The sequence below is a fragment of the Schistocerca cancellata genome, chromosome 4 (genome assembly GCF_023864275.1).
Source record: "Schistocerca cancellata isolate TAMUIC-IGC-003103 chromosome 4, iqSchCanc2.1, whole genome shotgun sequence".
Classification (NCBI taxonomy): domain Eukaryota; kingdom Metazoa; phylum Arthropoda; class Insecta; order Orthoptera; family Acrididae; genus Schistocerca; species Schistocerca cancellata.
In genome coordinates this window covers 890344729-890358545 of record NC_064629.1, presented here as the reverse complement: position 1 = coordinate 890358545, position 13817 = coordinate 890344729, and the positions used below count along the sequence as shown (strand labels likewise).

General features: G+C 42.9%; 1 protein-coding gene and 1 non-coding gene across 2 annotated transcripts in view; both read right to left on the bottom strand.

The window, feature by feature from the left end:
* Nucleotides 1-13817, bottom strand: part of LOC126184491 (uncharacterized) — a 1094025-nt gene that overhangs the window by 645754 nt on the left and 434454 nt on the right. The gene's annotated exons all lie outside the window — the stretch shown is intronic.
* Trnas-cga (transfer RNA serine (anticodon CGA)) lies at nucleotides 5326-5400 on the bottom strand. The gene has a single exon. It is a non-coding gene; the product is annotated as a tRNA-Ser (tRNA).

The following is a 13817-nucleotide window of genomic DNA, read 5'->3' as shown; positions in this document are numbered from 1 at the left end:
GATGTACTCAGTGTATCATGCTACATGCGCTACAAAATTTTACTGTGATGTAGCTTCATAATTACCAGGGGGTGAAATTAGCTAAACGTTAAATTATGAAATAAAGGGGTTGTTTCAAAACAAAACAATACTCTATACAGGAAAATGTCTCCCCTCAAGAAATTCACAGTGGTTGTCGAGCCGTACATATAAAAGATGTACTCTTTACACTTGATATTAACGCCTTACGTCACTAGATAGGATTGGAGATCGTTATAGAGATCGACGATCATTGTTAGAACTTCTACACAACATTTAAGTAGATCACTTCGAGTTTATTATTCCTTATGAGGCTTTGTGGCTACAGAAGTCACAGATCAAATTAAAATGTTAATCATGGATTCAATGTATCGTGTCAACAACTTCACTCTACGTTTAATAAAATACAGGTGTGGTTATTGCTGTGAGCGATACGTGTCGTAAAGAATAAATAACAATCCGTGATCTAGGTTCGTACTGTGTTTAAACGCCGTTCGCTTCGAAGTAATATTTACCGCAGTAGCTATGGATTTGACCGTTAATTCCTTATTTGTCCGCGCGCATCATGTCTTCGTTCAAATGTAGTACACACTAATGTGTTAAAAATGAATGAAGGCCTCTTCATTATGGTATACGCTGTTTCTGTACTTCCTCGGAGCTTAAAACTGTGAACCAGATTGGAACTCGATGCTGATGTCAATTTAAACTTACAATTAAAACATTTTTTCTCGGCCATTTAGTTATATTGTTAAAACAACACGTGGTATAAGCATATGTGTCCTTACAATAGACCCTGTTATTAAATCACCATCACAGCACTACAGGGGAGGTGATTAGCAATAATGCCCTTCTACTTTATCACATGCTTGGACTGTATGTATCGCATGTGCAATGGTCAGTGAACGTGTTCATCAACCTTTTGTAATCTTGATACCGGACTTATGATCAGTAATTCTGTAAATGTATGTCTCATTATGCGCAGAGAAAGGAGATCGTGGAACGGATTAAGTTATGGTTTAACTTATCTGAGAAGATCAAGTTGAATTCTATCACCCCAGTAAATATACTGCGAATTCATTGACTGTAGTTACATGTATGTTAAGGTGTTATAAGCGTTTGCATGTACTCGTAAATAGCCTGTAGAGATATGTTTCTGAAAAATTTTGTCTTCTGAAATGTTTTGAATGAGTGGTTCAATGGAATGCGTGTAGGGGACATGTAGAGACACTATAAACTTTTAAAATTCACATTTATTATTTAGGAGTGGTATGGTAAATTAGTTTTTGTGTCTTTATTCGACATTCCCGAGCGTGGTCGTCACACTTTACATGTCGGCAAGCGTACAGAGCGTCCATCATGGCTCGAGTCCTTGAGTCGGTTCCTTATGCTACTCAGGCACCTCGACGCGTGACACGAATTCTTCTCGGCGCACTTCTTTTGAGTGTTCAAGATGCGCTGTGGCAATTTATTAAGGATTCAGAACAAGTTTTAGGTTAATATATAATATGATTTGGCCAAAGAAAAGTTGCAGGCTCATTTTAAAATATTTGTATCGTACTGATGGAAATACTGGAGTCCTTCTGATGTAAATAGATGAAACGCTAAGATGGAAATCGTTTCTACTCTAGTTTCTGGGCAAAAAGCTAAAGTGTTGCCTTTGCAGCCAAACCAAATGGTCATATTCAGTTTCCATTCACTGTAGGAGATGGTGTTACTTAATGTGAACAGTCCAAACACTCATTCCACAGCGATATCACATGGGACGTCTATAAAAAGTAGTATTATACAAATATTAGTAAAAAATAGTAATTGAATAGTTATAACAGATTGCAAGCAAGTTCCATACGAAGCCACAAAAATTCCGTATTGAGAAGTTAAACTTCTGGGTAGAAGGAATAAGTTTATGAATTTGTTTTTTATTACCTAATTCCTCATTCGCATTCATTCGTTTGAGACGGTGTACAAGTTCGAATTCGACAAAATCAGCCTCGGTCTTTGTACAGAGGAACCATCCTAGCATCAGAGGGCTATACAAGTTCGCTAAGTGTTTCTCAGATCCAAAGGTCTGATTCACACGGTTATTCAACAGGTCTCATAACGTTAGAGTGAAATTTTTGTATTTCAACGAGAGCTACTTCGCAACGCTCATTCTACGAATCTGAAGCACTGATGTAAAAAACCAAAAGAAGTCATTCTTGAGGCTCGTCCCTTAACGGAAGACTTGCAGCCATTTAATAATTTCGATATACGCGATTATTCTAACCTGCCCCATATTCTGTTGAGAATAATTACTTATGCACTTAATAGAATATCAATATGTAGATCCTACCTGAGAGGTGTGTAAAGGATATGCAACAGTGTTTTTGATTCTTAAGCAAACACCTATTCTTCGAATTCACTTAACTTGCTTAGGTAATTGTACCGTGTTTCCTTTTACCACGCGTAACATGAAAAAGAAATAAAATGACAGCTATTTATGCCACCTTTCTATGTAAACGTGAATTTAGGCAATATGAAGGCCTCCATATACCAAAAAAATCAGGAAAGTTCGCAAGTATTATAAACTACCGTCTGTTAAATTTCTGACATCCAGAAAGAGTGATCCGAAAGAAATCTAAGCCAGGAAGGTGTGAGACGCATGTTCCAGCAAGAACAGGTTAAGAAGTAAGTACTAGTTTACCTAGCCGATTTCGAGCGACGCATCTTAGTGTGTGCTGGAGTTCGAGAGCGGGCGCATGACCGAATTCTAAGAACTGAGTGAATCACACTGTGGTAACGCACTCATGCAAAGCCTGTTGCTGCGGCGAGATGGTCGAGTGCACAATACAATGTAACCACAGTGTCGTTCTCATGCGTATAGCCGCAGCGAACAGTATACTGTTGATTGGAGTACTGAACACCTATCAGCGTCGACATTCGATACCGTCTCTCTCGGGATGGACTGATTGTACGAAAGCCTCTTCATATCGACACAACTAATGAAAGCTGTCCATCTGAATCGTCATACTGTAGTCTACTCTTGGTCTCCCTCTGCACCCATCCCCCTTCATGCATTACAAAATGCCGGCCGGAGTGGCCGAGCGGTTCTAGGCGCTACAGTCTGGAACCGCGCGACCGTTACGGTCGCAAGTTCGAATCCTGCCTCGGGCATGGATGTGTGTGATGTCCTTGGGTTAGTTAGGTTTACTTAGTTCTAAGTTCTAGGGGACTGATGACCACAGCAGTTAAGTCCCATAGTGCTCAGAGCCATTTGAACCATTTGAGCCATTACCAAATTAACTACTCGTTGATTCCTCAAGGGGTGTCCTATCAACCTATCACTTCTTTGACTCACTATTTACCTTAAATTTCTGTTCTCCCCAATTCGATGCAGCATCTCTTCATTAGGTATGCTATCTACCCATTTAATCTTCAGCATTATTCTGTAGCACCACATTTAACAAGATTCTATTGCCTTAATTTTTGAATTGTTTATTGTAAAATGTAAACCTTCAAGGCCGGAAAAGTCACATGTAAAATGTAAACCTTCAAGGCCGGAAACGTCACAGTTAATAAAATATTCAAGGCTATTATGCCGTGGTCGGATGGATTTAACATTAAAACCCAACGTTTCGTCCTCATCTGCGGAGGACATTTTCAAGGAGATCGTAGCTACTTTGAGTGTCCGATTTACACCATGGCACGCTATCGACGGCGTTAAAATTCCGTATACGCGTGCTTGCGAGCAGTGGCGTGACGTCACACGTTTTGAATACCCGAGGGCAAATGGTCACTGTCGTTTGCAGTCGTCCACTCTTACTACCACCCCATAGTGGGACAAGTACACATCTTCTTCAGCACAGGGGTCCAGACATCGTTCTGTTTCACGCCTTCCTCCTTCCTACCGAAATTCCTGGAGTGTTCAAAAATCTCTATGGCCTCTGTGTATAGCCTTTCGTGGTATCCGCTTGTGGCTGCCAGTACTTGAGTGCTATCAGAATCAATGTGGCGGTCTCCTGGCTGCCAAGAACGTCCCGCAACGGGTGATCCGTCAGTCGTTCCTCTTATACAGTTGCCATTGTGCTCCTCTAGACTAGACTACAAGAGCATAAGGGAAACTGTAGAAGGCGGGAGAGTGACAGATCAGCTGCTGCAGAACATGCTTTTTAGCCAAGAGATCGCCGTATTCTTGTGTAGACTAGACTAGAGGAGTACAAGAGCAACTGTAGAAGCGGGGAAACTGACAGGTCCGCTTTGCAGCTAGAAGACCACCATGTTGATTTTGATAGCACTCAAGTATTGGCAGCCACAAGCGGAGACCACGGAAGGCTATACAGAGAGGCCAGAGAAATTTTTGAACACCCCCAGGAATTTCAGTAGGAAGGAGGAATGCATGAAACTGAAAGATGTCTGGACCCCAGAGCTGAAGAAGATACTAGTCTTCCACTATGGGGTGGTAGCAAGAAAATGTCCTCCGCGCATCGGAACGAAACGCTGGGCTTTAATGTGAAATGCATCCGACCACAGGATAATAGCCCAGAACATTTTATTAATTGTGAATTATTTATTGCCAACTTTTGAGGTCTGTTCAAATCTTAGTCTAGGCAAACACCTTTAGAAACGACTTCCTAACATTCGTTTTTGCAGTGAGTATATGGAGTCCACCCAAATATATACTGCTCATCACGTCACCCGGTGTCGACGAAAGGTGTCGGTTTGTTTCTTGTTACGAATAAAATGATTTTTAAAGCGGAATTTTACGTGCTTGTTCCATAGAGCGGCCCCTAATTATTCTAGTGCGGTATTCGTTTTATCGATATGAATCAGCAGGGACAGTAAAACACGAAGAACAAACAGTACTCCTGCAGCCACAGCACTTCCCTGGCCCTTGCTGACTGCTGTCCTCTTGCGGAAGAGCTGCTCAGTGGTTTCTGGAGTACTGGCTATTCAGTGTCTTTTACTGTTCCTGTTAGTTCATACCGATAAAACAAATTTCGCACTAGACTTATTTATGGCAGTTCTATCGAACGAGCACATAAAATTCCACTTGAAAAATAATTTTATTCGTATAGAGAAACATTCCGACGCTTTCCGTCGGCGCTAGGCGCCGCATGAATGACATGAAGAGCAGTATTTGTTTGGAGTACCTACGCGCTGCAAAAATGAAATTGAAAATATCTGGCGAAACGCCGAAGAAAATGCGCCTGGCGACTCTTAGGAGAGACACCCTGTTTAAGAGAATCAGAGGCGAATGGGGAATTATTCTGGTGTAGATACGGACCGAAAACGGCAAAATCCACTACGAAACTTCCTGGCAGATTAAAACTGTGTTCCCGACCGAGACTCGAACTCGGGACCTTTGCCTTTCGCGGGCAAGTGCTCTACCAACTGAGCTACCGAAGCACGACTCACGCGCGGTCTCACAGCTTTATTTCTGCCAGTATCTTCCAGGAAGTTTCATATCGGCGCACACTCCGCTGCAGAGTGAAAGTGTCATTCTGGAAACATCCCCCAGGCTGTGGCTAAGCCATGTCTCCGCAATATCCTTTCTTTCAGGAGTGCTAGTTCTGCAAGGTTCGCAGGAGAGCTTCTGTAAAGTTTGGAAGGTAGGAGACGAGATACTGGCAGAAATAAAGCTGTGAGACCGGGCGTGAGTCGTGCTTCGGTAGCTCAGTTGGTAGAGCACTTGCCCGCAAAATGCAAAGGTCCCGAGTTCGAGTCTCGGTCGGGCACACAGTTTTAATCTGCCAGGAAGTTTCATATCAGCGCACACTCCGCTGCAGAGTGAAAATCTCATTCTGGAAAATCCAGTACGATAAGCGACTTTGACAAAGGGCAGGTTGCTAATGACCCGCGGGTGGGAAAAAGCATTTTGGGAACGGACATGCTGGTCAGCTGTGCTGATCGGCGTGCTCTGTCGTGATGAAGGACGGTGAAACCACGATCATGTAATAAGGGATCAGACACACAGGACGTGGACGTCGGAGGCTTGCCTGCTCTGGAAAGGAGGACAGGTGGCGCTCAGTTGCAGTGCAATGTTGATGAAGGTGCGAGTGTTTCGGAGCACACCGTTCAGCGCACACTGTTGAACACCAGGCTCCGTAGCAGATGTCTCCTACATGGCCCCAAATTACCGGTACCCAACGATTTTGTGAATTATGATTGTAGTGGGCGCGGGGTCACCGCGACTGGGCCGTTGATTAAGGGGCTCCGGAACGCCCTATACTTGCAATGTTAAAATAACGCTTATAAATTACATCTTTCGTCACAAAGTATTTGAGGTAGGAAGTTGAACTTTTTACAGATTATTTATTGGAATATGGGCTACAACTTAACACAGGGATTTTACAAAATTTTAGTTCAGTTATTAAAGACTATTTTTTTTTCAATTGTAATGAAAATTCACAACATTTTTTTGCAATTTTTTATTTATATATTCAAAAATATACAGTTTTTTGGAAAAAGGCTGTGTTAAATTATGCAGAAGGTACTGTGTAACATTTACTGAAAGTTTGAAACAAATATGTTTGGAAGATCCTTAGAAAATATGTAATTAGTATGAGAAAATAAAAGTTTTGGGAATCGAGCGACAAAGATTGGATTAACTTTTTAGTGCATTCCAAGTCCATAGGATGGATTACCTTCATCCTCTGCAAACTCCTCCTCCAGCTTCCTCTTGTTCCTCCTCCTGTTTACTCTTGCTTGTATTTCTAGACTCTTTACAGCCCTGTCTGCAGCCCGAAGGCGTTCCTTGTCTAAAGCAAGCATCGCTCGTACCACGTTAGAACCTATCTTCATTCCCATATTTCTAAATACCTTGCACCTTACAATGTTGCCATCATTGAAAGTCGCAACAGCAACTTTACTTTTACTCATTATTATACTTCAACAAAACAGAGACTCAAGAAACAGAATTAATTACAAATATTTTCGAGATAACGACAGAGTAAATAAACATGAAATAATCGACAATCACACCAACGATATATATTGAACCATCACAGGTTAGCCACAACACATACTTTATCTCACATCACTAAAATGTACCTGATGAACACGGACGTTAATAAGAACACCATTTGACAGCAGTTTAACAGCGCCACAGTGGGTCATGCCCATGTAGAACACATTTCAAAAAATTTTTAAAAATAGTTGTAGTCTTCAGAATTGAATAAATTATATATCTATTAAAAGGTAATAGTCTGCAGATTCAGAAAACGCAAAAAAGTAAAAATTGAACTTTTCATGATTTTGAGCCTTTCCGGAGCCCCTTAATGGAATCGTGTTGCCTGGTGGGATGACTTAGAGTTCTTCTTACTGCAGGTCGATGGTAGTGTCCGTATATCCGTCATCCACGTGGACAGTTGCTCGATACATGCGCCACGTCACCGACGCAGGTGAGTCTTAGACTACTGGTTTTCATGGGACCTGTGGCTGCAACCGTAGGCACCGTGAGAGCTGTGGACTTCGTTAACATTGTTGTGGACCACTTTCATCCCTTCATCTCCGATGTATTCCTCGACGATGATGGCATTTTCCAGCAGGATAATACCCGTATCACAAGGCCAGAATCGTTCTACAGTGGTTTCAGGAGCTTCATAGAGAACTTGTGTTGATGGATCGGCCACCAAATTCGCTTGACCTGACCTTTGAGGAACACATCTTGGAGTTATAGGGCAACAGCTCCGCATCGACAAACATCCGTCCCACAATTTACTGGAAACCTGTAAGAATTCTTCAACCCATGTCATGCAAAATGGCTGTTATAGTGCGTTCCACGTGTGTACCATCGCGCTGTTAAGCGGATGCTCGTAATTGTTTTGGATCATCTGTGTATACTCTGTCACCCATGTTATATGATCTACACTCCTGGAAATTGAAATAAGAACACCGTGAATTCATTGTCCCAGGAAGGGGAAACTTTATTGACACATTCCTGGGGTCAGATACATCACATGATCACACTGACAGAACCACAGGCACATAGACACAGGCAACAGAGCATGCACAATGTCGGCACTAGTACAGTGTATATCCACCTTTCGCAGCAATGCAGGCTGCTATTCTCCCATGGAGACGATCGTAGAGATGCTGGATGTAGTCCTGTGGAACGGCTTGCCATGCCATTTCCACCTGGCGCCTCAGTTGGACCAGCGTTCGTGCTGGACGTGCAGACCGCGTGAGACAACGCTTCATCCAGTCCCAAACATGCTCAATGGGGGACAGATCCGGAGATCTTGCTGGCCAGGGTAGTTGACTTACACCTTCTAGAGCACGTTGGGTGGCACGGGATACATGCGGACGTGCATTGTCCTGTTGGAACAGCAAGTTCCCTTGCCGGTCTAGGAATGGTAGAACGATGGGTTAGATGACGGTTTGGATGTACCGTGCACTATTCAGTGTCCCCTCGACGATCACCAGTGGTGTACGGCCAGTGTAGGAGATCGCTCCCCACACCATGATGCCGGGTGTTGGCCCTGTGTGCCTCGGTCGTATGCAGTCCTGATTGTGGCGCTCACCTGCACGGCGCCAAACACGCATACGACCATCATTGGCACCAAGGCAGAAGCGACTCTCATCGCTGAAGACGACACGTCTCCATTCGTCCCTCCATTCACGCCTGTCGCGACACCACTGGAGGCGGGCTGCACGATGTTGGGGCGTGAGCGGAAGACGGCCTAACGGTGTGCGGGACCGTAGCCCAGCTTCATGGAGACGGTTGCGAATGGTCCTCGCCGATACCCCAGGAGCAACAGTGTCCCTAATTTGCTGGGAAGTGGCGGTGCGGTCCCCTACGGCACTGCGTAGGTTCCTAAGGTCTTGGCGTGCATCCGTGCGTCGCTGCGGTCCGGTCCCAGGTCGACGGGCACGTGCACCTTCCTCCGACCACTGGCGACAACATCGATGTACTGTGGAGACCTCACGCCCCACGTGTTGAGCAATTCGGCGGTACGTCCACCCGGCCTCCCGCATGCCCACTATACGCCCTCGCTCAAAGTCCGTCAACTGCACATACGGTTCACGTCCACGCTGTCGCGGCATGCTACCAGTGTTAAAGACTGCGATGGAGCTCCGTATGCCACGGCAAACTGGCTGACACTGACGGCGGCGGTGCACAAATGCTGCGCAGCTAGCGCCATTCGACGGCCAACACCGCGGTTCCTGGTGTGTCCGCTGTGCCGTGCGTGTGATCATTGCTTGTACAGCCCTCTCGCGGTGTCCGGAGCAAGTATGGTGGGTCTGACACACCGGTGTCAATGTGTTCTTTTTTCCATTTCCAGGAGTGTGTAAGTAAAGCAAGCAGTAAAATTAGCTAAGGAGAAATATGGAAACGGAATTAAAGTTCATGGAAAAGAAATAAAAGTTTTGAGATTTGCTGTTCAGTCAGAGAAGTCAAATGACTTGCGAGACCAGTCGAACGAAATGGATAGTGTCTTGGAAACAGGTAATAAAATGAATATCAACAGACGCAAGATATGAGTCAAAGACTGTAGTCGAATTAAATCATGTGATGTTGAGGGTGTCAGGTTAGAAAATAAGACGCTGAAAGCATAACACAAATTTAGCTCCTTGTTGTATTTGTTGCCTTCGGTCTGCAAAATAGTTTGATGCAACTCTCCATGGTATGTCCTATCAGTCGATCCTTTCTTTTAGTCAAGTTGTCCCATACAACTCTTCTTCCGGTAATTGTATTCAGTACCTCTTCATTTGTTGTTCGATGTACCCATCTAATCTTCAGAATTCCTCTGTAGCACCACATTTCAAAACCGTCGACTCTCTATTCGTCTGTACTGCTTCTTGTCCTCTATTTCACATCCGCACAAGGCTACACTCCAGATAACTACCTTCAGAAAAGACTTTCTAACACTTAACCTGATATCAGACGTTAACAAATTACCCTTTTAGAGAAACCTTTCTCTTGCTGTTGCCAGTCTGCATTTTATTTTTTCTCTCATCTGCCACTTTTAGTTATTTTGCTGCGATTATAGCATAGCACTTCAACCACTCATTTCGTAATTATTTACCTCATTTTCGTGTGATTTAATTGGACTATATTCCATTACCTTTCACTTACTTTTTGTAATGTTCATCTCACTTGTTCTTGCAAGTTCTGTTACGTCTGAGTGAATTACAATGTCAACGGCACACATCGATTTTTATTATTTCTTTTCCCAGAAATTTAATTTCCTTTCCAAATTTATCCTTCACTTCCCATGGTGCTTGCAAAATTTAGTGACTGACTGACAGTGGGGAAACGTGGGGGTAGACTACAACGCTGTCTCACTTCCTTCTCAACCACTGCTTCCCTTTAACATAATTCGATTCTCATAACCGCAGTCTTGTTTCCGTACAAGTTGAAGATAACCTTCCTCTCCCTGTAAGTGTACCCCTGTCTCCACTTCCATTTCAATCATTATTTCGTCATCCATTGCCACAAAAGGTTTGCCGAGTGGCGAAATGTACTGTTCCCGATGGAATCTGTCTTTGCTCAGTCGTATACTGCTGGGCGTATAGCTTCGATCTAAGTGTGATCTTAACAGCAACCGCTCCATCAAACAAATTCACTTTTAATTCAGGATTATTAGTCGCATCTGGCGAGGAATGTGCAAGACCGCTTCGAAGACTGGCCGTTACCACTACTACACTGGCGTACGCATTCGCTGATATGTAGCTCATCCAACACATGTTTGTGATATGGCTGGTCGGTGACCTTTTCGTCACAGTAACAACTGCTATTGTTTCGTAGACTCGCGTACAAACTGCAAGATGCGAAGACGATTCGATGCAACTCATGGAGGACTAAGTTTTGTTACAAATGTTCTGTCTATTTTTCAGTAATAGACAGGAGGATAACTACGTAGAACAACAATATCTCACTTTTGATATGTTGTTGTTTGCTGATATTGAAAGAGGTAATACGGATATACGTTTCATGACACGAAGTAAAAGAAATCTGTCTAAGGATTGTGGAAACTACTCGTGAACTGCAAACAAGAGATACTCCAGCACTGGTTGCATAAATTTTAAAAAGTTTTTTTATTATTATTGCACATCGGTTTCAGTCACAAATCGATCATTTTCAGAGCAAGAGTGAGTCCTGTGGACTCATACATTTGTGCACAAAATACAACTTCAAACGCAATTGTTTATCGTGAAGTACTTTGTCAACTAGCAGGTAACCTTTGATACTTACGCTAAGCAAATGAAATAATTTAGACATTATGATGTGAAAGATGAGCTAATGGTTTTTAAAAAAATAAATATTCTAAGGCTATTATTAATAAGGCAATAACATATGTGTATCGCATTAATTGTACTGTTGAGAGAATGACGAATGTTAATCGAGCGTCCAAAAAGTTTTTCGAAGAATAGGGCGCTGTTGAGATAATAGAACTATGAGTAAGTGATAAGCTTGGACAATTTAGTTTGCAAGGATTTGATTCTGCTGGGGCTCCTTGGCGGAAGCACTCTGGAAAGAACGCATATAAACTTATAACCTATAGCAAGCCTGAAGAGTGAGTGTCTTTAGATAAGGTTACGGACTGGCCTTCTATTAAAAGGAATTGTAAGCAAAAAACAAAGCATTTGATTCCAATCCTTTTATAATGGTGTTCTGTCTGGTTTACGTTGTGATTTTCTGTTCTGTTGTGATGAAAGAAATTCTCATTCGTTCATGTACTTTTCTTTCTGCTTCGAATCGAACAGAGTGTGAGATACATGACTATATTCCAATGCTTTGATTATTTTATTACTGAGCTGGAATAGCTCATGGAGTACAGGTATAGCCATGCTGCCTTGATGCTATAAGCAGCACATCTGCATATGCTTTTCTTCCACTATTCTCAAGGCAGTCTACATGTTTCTTGCATTGGCGGTTATCAACACTATGATCTTTTCGTACCCTATCTCTTGAAGTACTGTGATAAGGGTTGGGGCGGAAAATTGTTGTGTTTCTCTGCATGCAGCACCACGAAAACTCTTGAAGAAAACTGGTTCTCGTGTCGTGACAATGAGATTAATCTCTTGGTGTCCGGACACATCTGTCCACCCACCAGAAATTATAGCGAGAGCATTTAATCGTTTAATCTGATCTGTAACAACATCGAGTACATGCCCATATTTAGCGTTCAACAACATTGTACGCATATCAAGATGGTTGGGTAGCTCGTAGACAGGACGAATTAAATGAAAATCATTCCTCCAGTAATGGGTCTCTAGCATCGATAAGGGGTCTGCTAAAGCATAAACAGATTTTGGCCCGCTTGAAACTCGGCCTGGCGATGTAATCTCTTACGCATAACGACCACCTCCCCTCCCCCCCTTCCTTGGAAAACTAAATGAATTGCATGTTATTGCCGAACATTTTCCATTGTTTCCCCGAAAACGTAATTGTTCATTAATTTATCAAAACCTTTTCCGAAATCACATGTCACAGATGAAATCATTTCCTTATTTAAAGCACTGTATTCTTTCAAACAGGGTGACTGATTCTACCCAGTTTCATTCCAAACTTGAGACAATGATGGAGATTTCTCTAGTGCAGAATATATCTATGTTTGTGTCCCACAGTTTTCATCTGCTTGGGAACCGAACATTTGCATGGGACTAGGCGCTCCACATACAGTGCAAGTTGCTACGCACGCTCGTGTGTGTGTGTGTGTGTGTGTGTGTGTGCGCGCGTGTGTACGTACGCCCGCACTCTCGATTCCAATCGATGGGATATGAGCCGGCCGTTGTGGCCGTGCGGTTCTAGGCGCTACAGTCTGGAACCGCGGGACCGCTACGGTCGCAGGTTCGAATCCTGCTTCGGGCATGGATGTGTGTGATGTCCTTAGGTTAGTTAGGTTTAAGTAATTCTAAGTTCTAGGGGACTGATGGCCTAAGCAGTTAAGTCCCATAGTGCTCAGAGCCATTTTTTGATGGGATATGCCAGGTCTGCAACGGATCCAAATAATTTACGATTGCGACACATGTGTACTGAGGAGAGAATACCACAGCATTCAGAATCCTCATAAAGAATATCTTACAAGTCATTTTCCACGGTAATAGGACTTAGCACATCTAAGCAACTTATTTTCACGCCATATTCCTATGTATAAAACTAGCGGTTTAGCAGCTGAACAAATGCCTACCAATTAACAATGCAATACAATTTTATAAGTGGGAGCATACTGTAAAAATACTGCTAAGTAATTTGGAAAATACATAGCACAGCTTATGTATCACCCCTGTTAAGGATCTCGTATTGTTTTCTAGCTATAAGTCTATTGAGAATAACAATACCGCTTCCTCAAGAACAAAAAGTTAGTGGGAATATGACAATTTCGTCGTCGCACCACGTCCCCTAAAATGCACTATCCCTTCACTATTAAAGCATATACGGAGCCATTCACTCTCGTATCTCTATTCGTTACATTAAAGACATACAGTACCGTTGCCTGCAACATTAATTCCTCTGTATCACGCTTTTTTTTATTTCTAAATGTTTGTGTGTGATGTCATGTCTCTCCTACACGTAGATTCGAAGACATTAAAACACGATACACCAAGAAGGAATTATCCAAAAGGGACGGAAATCGGCACATGTGATGTACATGTAAAGAAAAACAAATGATTACAATTGCAGAAATATTGGATGATTTATTCAAGAGAAAGAGCTGCACAAATTGATCAAGTCAGTAACTTGCTGGTTCACCTGCGGCCCTTGTGCAAGCAGCTGTTCGGTTTCGCACTGACTGACAGATTTGTTGGATGTCCTCCTGATGGATATCGTGCCAAATTCTGTCCAATTGGAGTGTAAGACCGTCAAAATCCCGAGA